This window comes from Cavia porcellus, unplaced genomic scaffold (assembly GCF_034190915.1).
Source record: "Cavia porcellus strain 051 isolate PalLab524CR breed Dunkin Hartley unplaced genomic scaffold, mCavPor4.1 scaffold_15, whole genome shotgun sequence".
NCBI lineage: Eukaryota > Metazoa > Chordata > Mammalia > Rodentia > Caviidae > Cavia > Cavia porcellus.
Genome location: NW_026947498.1, coordinates 7,391,599 through 7,406,529, shown reverse-complemented (window position 1 = coordinate 7,406,529; position 14,931 = coordinate 7,391,599). Strand labels below are relative to the sequence as shown.

Below are 14,931 nucleotides of genomic sequence, written 5' to 3'. Positions count from 1 at the left end.
ACATTTGAGTGTGCTACAAAAATCCTAAATTATGATCAATGGCTTTTGATCTCAAGTTTTCTCTATAAACTATACCACGGTTATAGCAAAACAATCACAAGTGGTAAGAAATAACAGTCTTCTAGCTACACTTTATATTTCAAAGTACTTGATATCCAGATAAAATTATAACAGTTACTCCCCTTACTCCCACTACAATGCTGTTTCTCAGGTTACAGAGGACAAAAAGGACCCTCACAGACAGCACAGTTCACTGGTCTTCGCCTGTGACCATAAACACAGATACGGGACCTGCTTATCTTCACAGATCCACTTAATGATTCTTTAAGCTTTGGGGAATTAAGCCTGTATCTGGAATTCCCTGTCATCCCCAGGGACAAAGGATTATGAAAAGATCTCATTTAACCTTAGAATCACAATTAATAAAACAAAAAGGAGGAAACTAGACAATCCCGATGTGGCCAGATAGGCAGTTAGATTTAACCATTTACATTTCAAATTTCTCGGATCCAGCGCCCCATTCTCAATGCCCCCCACCGTGTTTCATTAACCACATTCTTCTTTTCAGCTGAGGGCAGTGGGCCCCAAGTCCAGTGGCTCAGCTTCAGCCAGATCAATGGACCCTTGCAGAGCCCAGGAGGAGGGTGTGGCTGTGTGTCCCTAGTAATGGAGAAAGCACGCCCCACTATGACACCATGGGCCACCAATGCGCCTATCCTATACTGGCAGAAAGACCTGGAGACATGCACAGTCTACGTCAGGCACCAGAGGGACTACGCCCCGCCCAGAGGGTCAGCTGGAGAGCCCTGGAGGAGCCGTTGATGAGACACATGACTGAACCTCCGCCAGGGCTTGGCCTCTACCAGGAAACTCGCCGGGTTGCCCTGCTTGCCGTCCTGGCCGCTGCGGTTCATATTCCCTCTGCAGGGGCAACGGAATCCTGCACCTGCCCCCTCCCTCTCCTCCTCCTCCTCCTCTCTTAGGCAGGTTACCTGCATGGATCAGTCCTCAGACGCTTTTCATTCCCTCGATAGGACCCTTCCAGAAAGGACGAGTTTGCCCTGACCTCAAAGTATTACCCTTATGGAGGATGGCCCTTGCTTCCCATTTTGTTCATCTGTGTCTCTGTGCTAGCTGAGATCCCTCAGACTTGCCTTACAGTGAGGGCTCAGGCTCGTGCAGGCCAAGGGGAGATAAGACAGTAGTTCTTGCTCTGGACTCCATATCCTTTTACAGAGATTTTAAGTTTAAACCCGACCTGCCTGCGTGCAGATACAGTGCATTCTTTCCTCCTTTTTATGAAGCACTTACGGGCCAAGGGAAAACTTGCAGAAAGGCTGCTGAAGCAATCAGATAGTAAGTTCAGATTTTCCTCTGTAGAGCGCTCCACATGGGGCGTTCCTGAGAGGACGGGAAGACTGTTCTTCATTGGGCCCCAGGTCATACAGTCCGGCCCCTCCCCATGAAAAACATCACCTGGCTGGGGCAGGGACAAGTCCCCCTGTCCCCTGTCAGTCACGAGTAACAACGCAATGCTGGCTGTATTTAGTATTCTCTTTGGAAATTATCAGTACTCTTTCAACAAAGGCATACACAGGTGGGAATAAGGGGCATCACCAATGGTGGAAAGTTGGATGGACCCTAAGTGGATTTAAACTTTCCAGTACTGATTTAGTGTCTGTTATCCGCATGCATTCCTCTGTGGGCGTGTGATCTGGAGTACGACTTCCTGTTCGTGTTTTAACCGCTGTCTCACCCACTGCACCCATTCTGGGTCAACCATCAGTTTCTCATTCAGTTATCAGGGTGGGATGCACGCCTGAATGCCTCTCTCCTCTCTGATTATACTCTTAATGTGCCACGGCAGAACTGCAACCGACTGGCCTCTAGTCCTGGACTTATCCGGATGCAGCTGCTTCCACATCTGAAGGAAAAAGGGGGACTGCTGAGGGCCAGCTTGACATGGTACAGAGTGGGGAATAATTAATATCAATAAATGGGCCAAAGATAAACTGAGTCTGTCCAAGGCCTACAGGACTCGTGGTGAGACCCTTGCTGGCTTAAGGACAGATTAATTTTTAAGCCAATGGCCAGAGATGAAACTAACAAACAGCCTGTGAAATTCTGGCACCCGAAAGCAAGGTAATATGGCCACTGAGGACTCTGACTCATGTTAATGCCATGAAGCCCGGTGGTCACAGTCAGAAGCCGGTCAGGTCACTAGGTCACCACAACCCTTTCCTGGGGGCCTTTCTGAAAAGGTACTGTTCCTCAACTCCTGAAGGTGGACAGTGTCAGCAGTTTATCTCCCACTTCCTGGAGCCCAGCAGCTCAGCCCCCATCGTGCTGGGCACCTTATAAAGGCCAAGGGACTGGCACCTTGTGTCCCAGCTCATTGTCGGGCTTTGACCATCCTGGTGCCTCTTGCAACTGAAGCGTACATGTGTGGTCTGTGTTCTGTTTTGTCATTGTGCCTCTGAGTAGGAGCCCAGTGGCCCTTGGCCAGAGCCCTGACATTATTGTCTTTTGTTTTAACTAGGAGTTGCCATCGCTGTAACTATACACAGTACTGCACAGCAATAAAACTATAAAATTTAGAAGGAAATAGGCCATTGTCCTGGTCACAAAACAATACAACTAGGAAATGGCACTACGTTAAACAAACATCACAAATTTCCAACCACCTAGCAAGAAGAAATTAACTGCGAGGTCAGAGAAGTTAAAGGTACAATAGTGGCAGCGGGTGGGCCAGAGAGAGAAACAGTCAGCGTCTCCCAGATCCAACCATGCTGGAACTCGGGGGACTATCAAGAAAGCAATGAGCCCTCATTCCTGGTCAGCGGTGGCAGCACCAGAGGGCAGCGGGTGCACCAGGGGGAGAACAAGTCAGCGTCTCCCGTGAGCTACCAGCAGGCGGGCTGAGAGTCAAATGTCCCATGCTCTGCCCGGCCCCCCACCCCCACCCTATTAGCAACTGGATGGCATGAAAGACAGAGGACAGAGGAGTTGATAGCAACCAAGGCACACACAGCAACTAAGTGCTTGTGTTGCTGGGTTGGTTATGCTGACCTGGGGCCAAGGTCTGAGCATCTCAGGAGGACGGCCGTATGCAATTCAGCAAATGCAGGGATTTCCTTCTACCTTGTCTTTGAAGTCAAATATTGTTCTCACTGTTTTGCTTTGTTCTGCTTAATTGTTTTGCTCTATTCAATATTGTTTTGATTGGTTTTATTGTGTTCTGGTTTTGGTTTGATTTTGCTATACCTGATTGACTGGACAACCACTGTGAAGATAATGAGATATACCATGGTTCCTCTTACTGCTATCTGAGCATCCTGCCCTGAAGTTCTGAAGTAAGATGCAATTTCACTGCACTGTCTCAATTAGCTTTGTTCCATCTTGTTTTATTGTATTTATTGACTTATTTATTTTACTATCTTCAAAATAAAAATAAATGTACAATAGCAGATTGTTTATAAAATAAAACAAGAATACTAAGAGCCGCAGGTTTAGCTCAGCAGTGTAAATGCCTGCTTGGCAAACGTGAGGTTGTGAGTTCAATCCCTGGTACCAAAAAAATACTAAATAGAATCTCTTAGATATATTCATAATTGCTTTTAGAGATAAATGGATAGCCTTAAAAACTTCCGTTATTAAAGAAAGGCAGTGATAAAGTTCTCAAATAATTTAGAAAAGACATTATGTATCAGGAGTAATAAATCTAGAAACAAGATTGAATTAATTCGATATTCACATAAAACTTTGCACACAAATCTGTCCTCGAAATCTCTAAGATTCCGTGCCTCGTGGTACCTGCTATGGCTTCATGTTGGTTTGAATGGCCCCAAACGCTCCAGCTTGAAGCTGAGTTCAACAACTGGGAAGCACAGAAACTCCAGAGATGGGCCACGCAGGGAGGTCCTTAGGCCACTGGCAGGCTGCCCTCGAAAGGAACTCTGGGCCCCAGGTGCCCTCTGTCACTCCTCTCACAATGTGCATCTCTGCTCCTCACACTCACCTTGCTGGGCACCCTTAACCCAGCGCCAAGCCTGTGAGGCTGCACAGCCTTGGTCTCGCAGGGTGACAGCTACGATTTCCTCTGCAAAATAATACAACCCATGGAAGCTGGTGACAGGTCTAATTCTTCCATGTCCGCAGGGGTACCACCAGCACTGACGCGGAGCGATCTGGCGATGTGAAGACTGCTCCAGGTGAATCTTCTTAGAGCACAGCTTGCTGCTGTGAGAAGCCTCCCACTAACACTCCAGGGGGCCTGATTAGAGGCACCTGGATAGAGAGGGGCGACACCTAGGTCCCAAACAATGGAGAGCAGAGAACAGACTTTGAAAAACAAGAGGACAAGAGAAAGATGGAGGTGAAAGGGGGTCCACTGGACACACAAAAGGAAAACCAGATCAGCGTCTCAACGGCAGCTGATTCTTACCGACATGTCCTGTGTCTAGTCACTGTTCTAAGTGCTGTTCACACAATTCCCTTTAGCCCTCCCTGCATATCATGAAGTGCGTGCCAATGTCCACTGATTCCAGGGAGAAACTTACAGAGGGCAGTTTCCAGCCTGGCGCTGAGGGAGAGTTCACAGGCAAAGGCAGAGCCTGCAGCCAGAGGAAGCAGGCAGGACCCCGCTCTCCTAACTGCTCCGTTCAGGGGCCCAAGGGGCCTCCGAGAGAGGAGTCATCAGCACAGATCCTACAGAAAAACCAGGACCAAGAAGCTCCCAGAATTCCAATATGCACTGTTAGCAAAGTCACAGTGACTGAGAGCAGAGAGCAGGTGACAGCCCTTTAGGAAGGAAAAAAGGGGTGACAGGGATGGTGGGTCCAAATAAATTTCCCCTGCATGGAACCAACAGCTAGAGCACCCAAGACTTGGCACATGGAAAAGGCAAGGAGGAAGCTGTGCTGTGCAGCCTGAGAAGAAGGCACCCGAACTGTTCCCCCAATGGCCCCTGAGCCGACGGCGCAGCTGGGTTTTCAGGAAGTGACTGCATCGTGGGGCCCCAACTCCATCTAGCGGATGTATCCACTCGTGTGGTCCAGCTCAGTGGGCTCATTAGGGGAGAAGGCCTCACTGGGTGATCAGTGCAGGAGCAGGTGTCAGGGACGTAGCCCACCCCCGGCCACTGTCCTCCGCTCGGTCCCTCGCTCTCTGCTTCCCGGCCACCACCAGGCCAGCAGCCTTGCTCTGCTGTGCTTTCCTAAGACATTTCTGCCTCACCACAGCCCTCAGCCACGGAAGCAGCCGACCACAGACTGAAACCTAGGCAGCCCTGAGCTTCCTAGGGGAAACAGACGTTGTTTTCCTCAAGTATTCTGTCACAGCAACACCAACACAGTAACCGTGGTCAGTGGAGAATTCTGATGGGGGAAGACAGCAGAGGAGAAACGAACGCCAACTGGGTGGAGAAAGAATGAAGGTGCCTGGCAAGAGTGAGGTCCTGAGTTCGATTCCTGGGAAGAGGAAAAGATACGAAAGAGAACTTCCAGAGCCGCTTCAGAAAGTGGCAGGAGCAATGGGATGAATGTATTCAGAGTAAGGGAGAGTGCACGGAGGGGGATTTTAGCGATTATAACAAAGCACAGTTGAAGCACTCACTGCATTTTCCGATCGCACCAACGTTGCTGTGAGAGCTACAGTGGCCAGCGTTCTTCGCTGTGGCTGTTTTCAAGGGTTGACCAAAGTATAGGGTGAATGTTTAAATTTAAAGAAAACCTTATTACAGAAAAGACATACTGTAAATTTACAAAACTTACAAAAGAGAAATTTTAAAGTTTTAAATTCCTAAGTACAAGAAAAGTATAAACAATACCTCTTTTGAATACAAAATGAGCTGCCTAAATTATAGCTCAAGAATTTGATAATATCTCACTGTATTAAAGGAGAAAAAGTATTATCTCAAGAGATCAAGAGAAAAGATTATCTCAAGAGATCAACCAAAAAATAAATCAAGTGCTAGTTCAGGTTTCAAAAGGAAACTTCCTTAATTTGACACAGGATCCATCAGCAGCTAAAATAAACATCATACTTGACAGACTTAAAAACAATTGTTGTCAAGAGCAAGATCAAGCCAAGGATGCTCTTACCAGTGTTTATTAAACCCTGCACACAAAGTCATTTCGAAGGCTGTAAGGCCAGGAAGTGCTATCAGAAATGTACAACCAGAAGAGAAGCAGCTAAGCTCTTCCCGCTGGCAAACAAAATGATCATCGTCTCAGAGCAACAGCAAGGCTGTTCCCTAAGCATCTGTCTCAGCTACTTTTCCCACTACTGAGACAAAATACCTGGCGCCCAGAGTTAAAGGAGAAAGGTTCCTTTAGCTCACAGTGTGTAGAGTTTCAGTCCATAGTCAGCTGGCTCCAGGGCAGGGTTGCTTGGCAGAGGGGCATCGCAGAGGAGAAGCAGGCTGCTGCAGGAGGGCAAAGCAGCCGGGAGGGACAGACAGCCTCTTTCTGTCCCTTGCAGTGTATGCAGCTTGTTTCTGTACACACACAGTCCACTGCTGGGCCAGGCCATCACCCGCGCCCTTTACGGGTGGTGCCACTGTAGCTCTCACAGCAACGTTGGTGCGATCGGAAAATGCAGTGAATGCTTCAACTGTGCTTTGTTATAATCGCTAAAATCCCCCTCCGCGCACTCTCCCTTACTCTGAATACATTCATCCCATTGCTCCTGCCACTTTCTGAAGCGGCTCTGGAAGTTCTTTCGTATCTTTCCCTCTTCCCAGGAATCGAACTCAGGACCTCACTCTTGCCAGGCAGGCACTGCGCCCCTGAGCTGTATCCCCAGCCTCTTTCAGTCTTTAAGTTGCACTGTGTAGGCTGTCTCAGTGTCCTGAACTGATTGAAAATGTTTACTTTTCAGGATTATTTTGACTTTGAGGAAGAGCCGGAAGTCAGGGAAATTGTGCTGTTTTTATTTGACAGAAACTGCTGTAAATGTTGATCAACAGATACAGAATGCTTGAATTCTTAAAAGATATTGCAGTAAAAGACACATTTCCATCAATGCCCTTCGACATACCTCCCCTTCCTTTGAGCATTTATTCACTGATTTGACAGTATGTCTTTTCTGTAATAAGGTTTTCTTTAAATTTAAACATGCACCCTATACTTTGGTCAACCCTTGAAAACAGCCACAGCGAAGAACGCTGGGAAATGAATCAGGTGCAGTGAAATCTCTCTCATACATAGTTCAGTGGCCATATCATTGGCCAAGACCTCGCTCAGGGCCAAGCCAACTTCAAGCTAAGTCCTCTTCGGTATTAGGAAGACAAAAATAATCAAATGTCCAATATAATTATCTACCAAAGACATGCAAGACAGTGTGCAAGTTAAGCATTGGAATAAAAAAGAAAATACATTACATGTATTAATAAACTTCTGGGGTATATATGACCAAAAAACCATTAACTGCAATATAAAGACAAACCTTTAGTAAGCCCCAAATGAGGAATATTCTACAGAATAACTGTTCTGAACTCTTCCGAAAAGTCTGGTTCATGAAGCACAAAGAAAGTGGGGGATACCGTTTCAGGCTGAATCTAAGAAGGTGAGATAACCAACAAACGCAGTGTGGAATTCTGGCTGAGTTTCTGAACCGGAGAAAGGACAGTCACAGAAAACTGGCCAAATTCACAGACGGTCTGGTGATAGTAAGAATATCAGGAAACTGTATCGGTGCTAATTTCTCAGTTTCAATAATTCAATTAGGATTAGGAAAATGTAAAACTCAGATCAAACGTAGTGACAGGGACAGAGGAATGACCCACACAATGCTTACAACTTTTCTGTAAGTCCAGAATTGCTTCAGAATAAAAAGATTAATTTTATATATAACACAATTCATGAGAATCTCATTTACAAAAACCTCAACAACCACAAGGAAGGTACAGAGAACAGAATCCAAGATGGGCCTAATTGCTATATTTAAAGATGTCATTTGGAAGACACTCAACAAACAATGTAACAAATATAAAATAAATAACAAGTGTAACAAGTAAGAAATACATGAAATATGTATAGATACCAAGTTCATGGACAAAAAGACTCCGTATCACAAAGCTGTCATTTCTCCACATACCAAAAAGACTTCCAAAAATGGCTAAAAAAAAATAAATGAGCTAATAATTACTTCACAGTAGTGAGACATCTCATAAAGGTGTGATCTTTAAAACAAAGGTATCTTTGGCCAGAAATCAACAAAACATAGCGTGACAACAGAGATCTAGGGATTGACCTAGAAATGCTGGGACTTGCTCACTGAGCCCGAAATTCATATGTAGGACAAAAGATCAAAATCGGTAAATACATCATAAAACATAGCCAGGAAGCTGATCTGTCTATCAGGACTCCTGATCAGCAGCTCCTTCCCTGGAGCTACTCCTGATGCTACGTCTTGACACACACTCATTCAGTCAACAGATATTTGTGAGATGCAGACAAACAGACCAGGCTGTGGACTAAACTGCATTCCTCCCAAGTCTGTCTGTTTATGGTGTAGCCCCAGGGGGACCACATTTGGAGGTCTAAACAGCTTTGACAGCCCTAGGGTTTAATGAGGTCGTAGAGTGGGGTCTTAATTCGCCTGAACTTCAAAGAGAGAAAGAAATCACTGTCTTCGAAAGACAACTATGACGAAGTAAATTTCCACGTTCAAGCTTCCTGGTCTGTGGTGTTCATCTTGGTAGCCCAGGCAAACCAAAATGTCAATAAAATAGCACAAACAGATCTATACATAGAGGACAGAAAAGATACTACCCATCACCAGGGATAGGATTGATTACCTAATTATTGATCTGAGACTCCAGACTATTCATATAGAAAAATTAGATTTGAATCCCTAACTTACAAATATGAAAAATGACCCAAGGAGAGTTAAAAACTTAAATGGGGAAGTAAAACTTTAAGGTTTTTTGAAGAGAACATACAAAAAGACCTGTAAAATGTTATGGTGGAGAAGAATTTCTTAAGATGAAAAGAAAAAGCACAAATGACCAAGTGTGGTAGGGCATGCTTGTAATCGCAGCATTTAAGAGGCTGAGGCTGGAGGATCTCCATGAGTTCAAGGCCAGCCGGGACTATATAGTGAGTTTGAGGCCGGTCTGAACTACATGGTAAGACGGTCTCAACAAATAAATAAATATAAAAGAAAAAGCACAAACTAGGAAAAAAGACTTAGTAAATTTGACTGTTGCAGCTTGTGTCTAGATGTCCCCTCCAAAGCTTGAGGTCTGAGGCAGGGCTTTTCAGAGGTGGCTGGATCCAGGGTGCATGAGTACAGATCACGGGTGTGTCTGCTGCCTGCCCTTCCATGGACTGTTTCTCCTCTGCCTTGGAGCCAGCTGACTGTGGACTGAAACCTCTAAAAACTGAGCTAAATACACCCTCCCTCTAACTTGAGCAAAATACAGCTTCCTTCCTCTATCAGATAGTTTATCTCAGCAAAAAGAAATGTCTCTAAGACCCTACCAAATTAAAAATAAAACTATCATTCAATAAAATGTAAAAGCACGAGCCATGAACGAGAAGAGCTTTGCAGTGTGTCTTACTGAAATGACTCAAAAACTCCTAAGTAAACCAGCACAAACCAGAAAGAAAAAGACGAATTAAAAGATATGAACAGGCTGCTCGCTGAAAAGGGAACCCAGGAAGAATTTTATGTACCTACAAAAACATTATTAGATTTTCAGGAATCAGACAAATACATCATAAAACAATAAGATTCTAGCTCACACTCAACAAAAATTTAAGGTCTAATAATTCTAAGCATTAGCAGAACTGTGGAGAACCAGGCACTGAGTTACTAAATTATACTTGGGTGGGGATGCAAATTAACACCACACCTTCCCCCATAAAAAAGACCCTCCAGCGCCTACAACAGATGGAAACACGTTTTTCACCCATTCTGTCTTTTACAAGACGTGACTGAACTATTCTGTGAATGTTTAAATTAAAATTTTTATTATATTAAAGGATACACTGCCATTAATTCCCCTCACAATATTCCCAGTAGTATCAAAACAATCCATGAAAGTGTATCTATATTCAAATATACATGTTCTTGCCACCTTCTAAAACTGTTACAAATGAGGCTTGTTTGAAGGCTGATTCTGAGCACCATCCCACAGAAAGGCAAGCTTATACAAACACCACAGTGGCTCATCTGTCTTATTCCCTGCATCCAGAACTGTGGGGGGACTTCTGGTTCTCCCCCAAAGTCAAAGGGACTGGGAAAGGGAAACATTTGAATTGATTCAGAACTTTGGGGGAGCAGCCAAGAGAGCCCAGCTAAAGACATTTAAAACGGAGGGCACCAGAGCTGCTTCAGAAAAGGAGGCAGATGATGGGGTAAGTGGGTTCGAAGCAAGGGGAGGATTTCGAGGGAGACCAGCAGCAATGTGTCTTTTACTGCAAAAATTAATTTTAACATTCGTCGTATTTTTCTATCCCCTTCCTCATATATATTTACCTAAAGGAAGCTCACACATGTGCAAAAGAGACAGTTACAAGTTTATTATGGCAATTTACATCAAAAATGAAAACCACCTGTTATGGTTGACACACTGTGTCAACTTGAAAAGTTTAGAAGTTTAACTGAGAGACTCAGCAGGGAGCCAGGGTCCTTACTTTGTAAATATCCTCATCCCAGGAAAGTGGAGGGGAGGGGGATTTTGTGAGTGCTACACCTGCCCTGGAGGGGCAGTAGTCTGTGGAAAACAGACTGCCCCTACCTCCTGCTCTTGCTGTTCTTGCTGGCTGTTACCTTGAAGTGTTGCCCCTGTGCCCACCACCATGCCTTACAGTCAGCCAATTATGGCCTGAAACATCCACAAACAGTGAGCTAAATAAACTGTTTCTTCCTCAATTTTGGTGCGGGATATTTTGTCCCAGCGAGAGAAAAGTAACCAAGACATCACCTAAACATAATGTAATATCATCTAACTATACAATATTATATAGCAGTGAAAACGAAGGAACCAGCACTACATCTCAACATGCATAAATCCAAAGCCACAAAAAATCAAAAAGAGCAGCCATATAACGTGATGGCATGAACCCGTTTGAGAAAGCTTGGAAACGGGAAAATAGCAGCAAAGTTAATCACAGATTTGCATGCAGTGACATGGAAGCATGCAGGGAAAGGACAGGAGCACCCAGGAGAGTGAGAGGTGACAGGAAGGGATGACGGTGAGGCAGGGTACTGAGGGCATCGAAGTGCTGTGACAGGTCTCCGCTCTGAAATCAGAGTCAAACACAGCGTAGTTAGGAACCGCTGGAGCTGGTCTATGCCCACATGTGGCTTATCTGCTCTCCTCTGACTTTCCCATAGATTGCAATGTTTTATAATCTGAAAAAAAATTAATTCCTTTTAAAGCTACACCCTGAACTTGGAAGCAATCTAAAACCTGAGTGCACCTTGAAAGCAACTTTTAATAAAATTACGGGAAAAACGAAACAGACTAAACCCTCTAATCATCGCTACCCACAGTGCCTGCCGCACCTCCCCCTCCTGCATCCCCCACCCCCGGGCAACAGGAAAGCAGATTAATCCTGAAATCCAGTGCACCACTTCGCTCAGGGGAGAGAAACACCAATCAAACTCACAAAGGAGAAGCAAGCAAGCACAATTTGCATGAGTTTATATCTGAAGGTCCAGCTGCCTTTGTCAGACAAGAAATGACAATGCACGCACCTCAGTATCACAGGAAAGGGGGACAAGAAGGCTTGAGCAAAACACAGACGCTAGTCTGGGAGAAAACGGTGCCCAAAAGCGCATTAAAAGCATTCACAGTAAACAATTCATGCCACAGGAATTAGGACAAAATCAGCAGAACAAGAAGGCACGCGTGGAGTGACACAGAGATGGAATGAGAACCTAACACCTCTCCTCCTCGATGAATAAGTAAAACAGGCAGAACAGGCCAGGTGCTGAGTTTAAATAGTAACACTGCAGAATGACGGCTCGGATAATTACAGAGACTGGAGGTGATGGGAAAACAAACCCAAACCGAGACAGAGACAACATGTTGATCATCTTGTTCCAAAGGTGCTGTGGAATATGAGATCCCAGGAGTGCAGAGTCATCTGGAGCGTCAACATGACAGCCAGGCCACACTGAGCCAGGCCACAGCACTGCCTGGTAACGGAGGCTGCATCACAGCGTGGCGGGCAGCAGCTGGGCAAGTGGGGTTATCTGCACACTGTGTTTAACTTTTCTGGACAAGTAGATGAGAACCCTCAGTGGTTTAGGATTCAGGCTGGCGATTTAGGATTCAGGCTAGGATTCACAGCTTTCTGGTGATGACTTTTAAAACCCAGTTTTTACTCTGCTCTGGAGAACGTTAGGCGAACTAAATCAGACACACCAGCTTAAATACTGTACCGCTTCTCTTATAGGAGAAACCCAATGTGTGAATAAAGTACAAAATAAAAGACAACACCGAGAAGGGAAGGGCATTGAGAGACGGAGGGGGGGGGCACGACACATAAAAAGAAAGGAGATGCATTACACACACAGAGAGACTCCCCGCCATGGACGTGATCACCCTTAACTGCAAACCTGGACTAATCAATATTAATCTTTTTTAAAGTTACTTTTTGAAGTTCAATAAAGCTAACTTTCCCCCTTATTTCCGTGCCTCATTCTTTGATCTAAAACAATACTGTCCAACATAGTACAGCAAGTAATAATAACAGCAAAGCAACCGTCTCTTAGGAAGCCTTGACATCTCTCCCCGCACTTCACATCCAGGGGACCAGTTCAGCCTTCTCCCCGCCTGTGAAACAAACACAGTTTTTACCTCTGCTTTCAGTGGAGGGAGCAGAGGCATAGAGAAGTGAAGCAACTTGAGGTCACAAAACAAGAGTTTGGCAGAACTGTAACCTGCCCCTAGCTCTTTATCGCTCTGTGAATATTTAGGAACTGGGGAAATTAATGACCAGCTACTTCACTCACCCAACTCGGTCCCAGCTCAGGCCAGGAGAGAGGGTCCTGGGAGGGTTTCAGGGGCTCCAGCTCCTCCTGCCTGGTCAAGGAGCTCTCTATCTTCCATTGAGGATGTGAGATGATCTTCAAAATCAGATATAAAAATTCTGGTTAAGCCAGGCATGGTGGCACACACTTGTAATCCTGGCATTCTGGAGGCTGGGGCAGGAGGATCCCAGGTGTACAGCCTGGGCAATTTAATGACACTGTGAGACCCAGTCTCAAACTGAAAAATGTAAAAGGGGCTGGGTGTAGCTCAATGCAAAGGTTCTGGGTTCGATTCCACATACTGCCACACACAAAAAATTGATCCATCTACCCATGAGTCTCACTGCATGATACCCTTGTCTCGTCTTAGTTTTCAAATAATTGCCAGATGATTTTTCAAAATCTCTCTTAGCCTCCCTTCACTCAGTGTCTTCAGATGTGGGCTCAGCCAACTCCTTTCCTCCACAGAAAGAAAAGCATTGTCCAAACCGCAGGAGACCACCCCAAAGCCTAGGGGAACACCATCCTTAGCCCCGGGCACTCAAGGAGACAAGGGCCAGAAGGAGGCGCACGCCTAGTAGAAATCTGACCAGAAGCCCTGTTAAAAGGACCAGCACTCATTCACAGGAGGCACGGGGAGCTGCCCAGGGTGCCAGCACCCGAGGCCAACTCCTTGACCAGGCAGGAGGAGCTGGAGCCCCTGAAACCCTCCCAGGACCCTCTGCGCTGGCCTGAGCTGGAACTGTCCAGTGCCTCTGGTCACGGAGAGGGACTCAGTGAGGAGCCCTGTGCTCAGAGTCCCAATGCATGAGGACCATTGAAATAGCTTGGCATATCTTGTACCCTGTATTTGACCCAGAAGAGTGAAAAATTACTTAAGAGTACAAGTCCCATGAGCAAAGCAGAATGAGCTGTGCCCACAGAGAAAAATTAACCTGCTCAACGCAGAAGCAGGATACAGGCGTCAACCAAAATTAATGTAAGATTCTAGCTAAATCGTTTCCAACAGGATGTCTTTTTGTGGTTTTCTGTTTTAAAATCTCTGTCACTTTCCAGTTCAGCCCCACTTCTTTGGACTCTGAAACAGAGGTCTATGGGGGGGGGGGGTGTCTCTGAGCTCAGCTGATAAAATTCAAAATTTATCAATTTGGCTGCTTCGATTCCTACATTGTTTAGGAACCCACTTCAGCCATATCCCACACGGGGACTCGGGCATGCAGTGATGCAGAACCCACAGCACCCAGCAGCCAAGGGGGTCCTCACATGCTCAAGAGCACCTACCCAGAAACCCAGCCAAACAACGGGTGCCGCATCCAGAACCCTCACTGCAACGCCACTGCCTGTGTCAGGTGTTTGAGTAGAGAGCATGGGGCGGGGAGCACGGACATACTGAGACCCTCCAGGAGTGAACCTTAAGGGCCTCGCTTTGGGCTCCTCCCTGAACATCAAATGGTGCTGATCTTTTTCATTCACCTTATGGAGAAAACTTTGTTTGATGAATTGACAGGAAAAGAATTGACAGAAAACAGGACTGAGTCCACACGCAAGTCAGTCCTTAAAAGAAAGATGCCAAATCCTCTTTTTCTTTGAAATGGAGTTTGCATCCTGCAGGCATCTGCTTTAAAGAAGAAATGCTCCTGTCCAACCCGGAGGCAGGATATCAAATCCAGGTCCTCACACATGCTAGGCAAATGATACACCACTGGGCAAACTGCCCCCCAGCCCAAGACTACATAATTTAACTGAAATACTCTGTTACCTAAAGCAGTGATGGCAAACCTTTTAGAGCTTTCAATGATACAAACAGCCCGCTGCAGCATGAGTGCCATAGATTCCTCACCACTGCGTATACCGATGGAGCCAACCAGCCTGCATGTTCCACAGCAGTGAAACACACCAAACACACAGGGGAGAGAGATGCCACCACTCAGGCCCTGTCCT

At 45.8% G+C, this 14,931-nt stretch overlaps 1 protein-coding gene across 4 annotated transcripts in view; it reads right to left on the bottom strand.

Annotated features, from left to right (window-relative positions):
- The window catches only part of B3galt5 (beta-1,3-galactosyltransferase 5), a 49,453-nt gene that overhangs the window by 32,547 nt on the left and 1,975 nt on the right, over window positions 1–14,931 (bottom strand). The gene's annotated exons all lie outside the window — the stretch shown is intronic.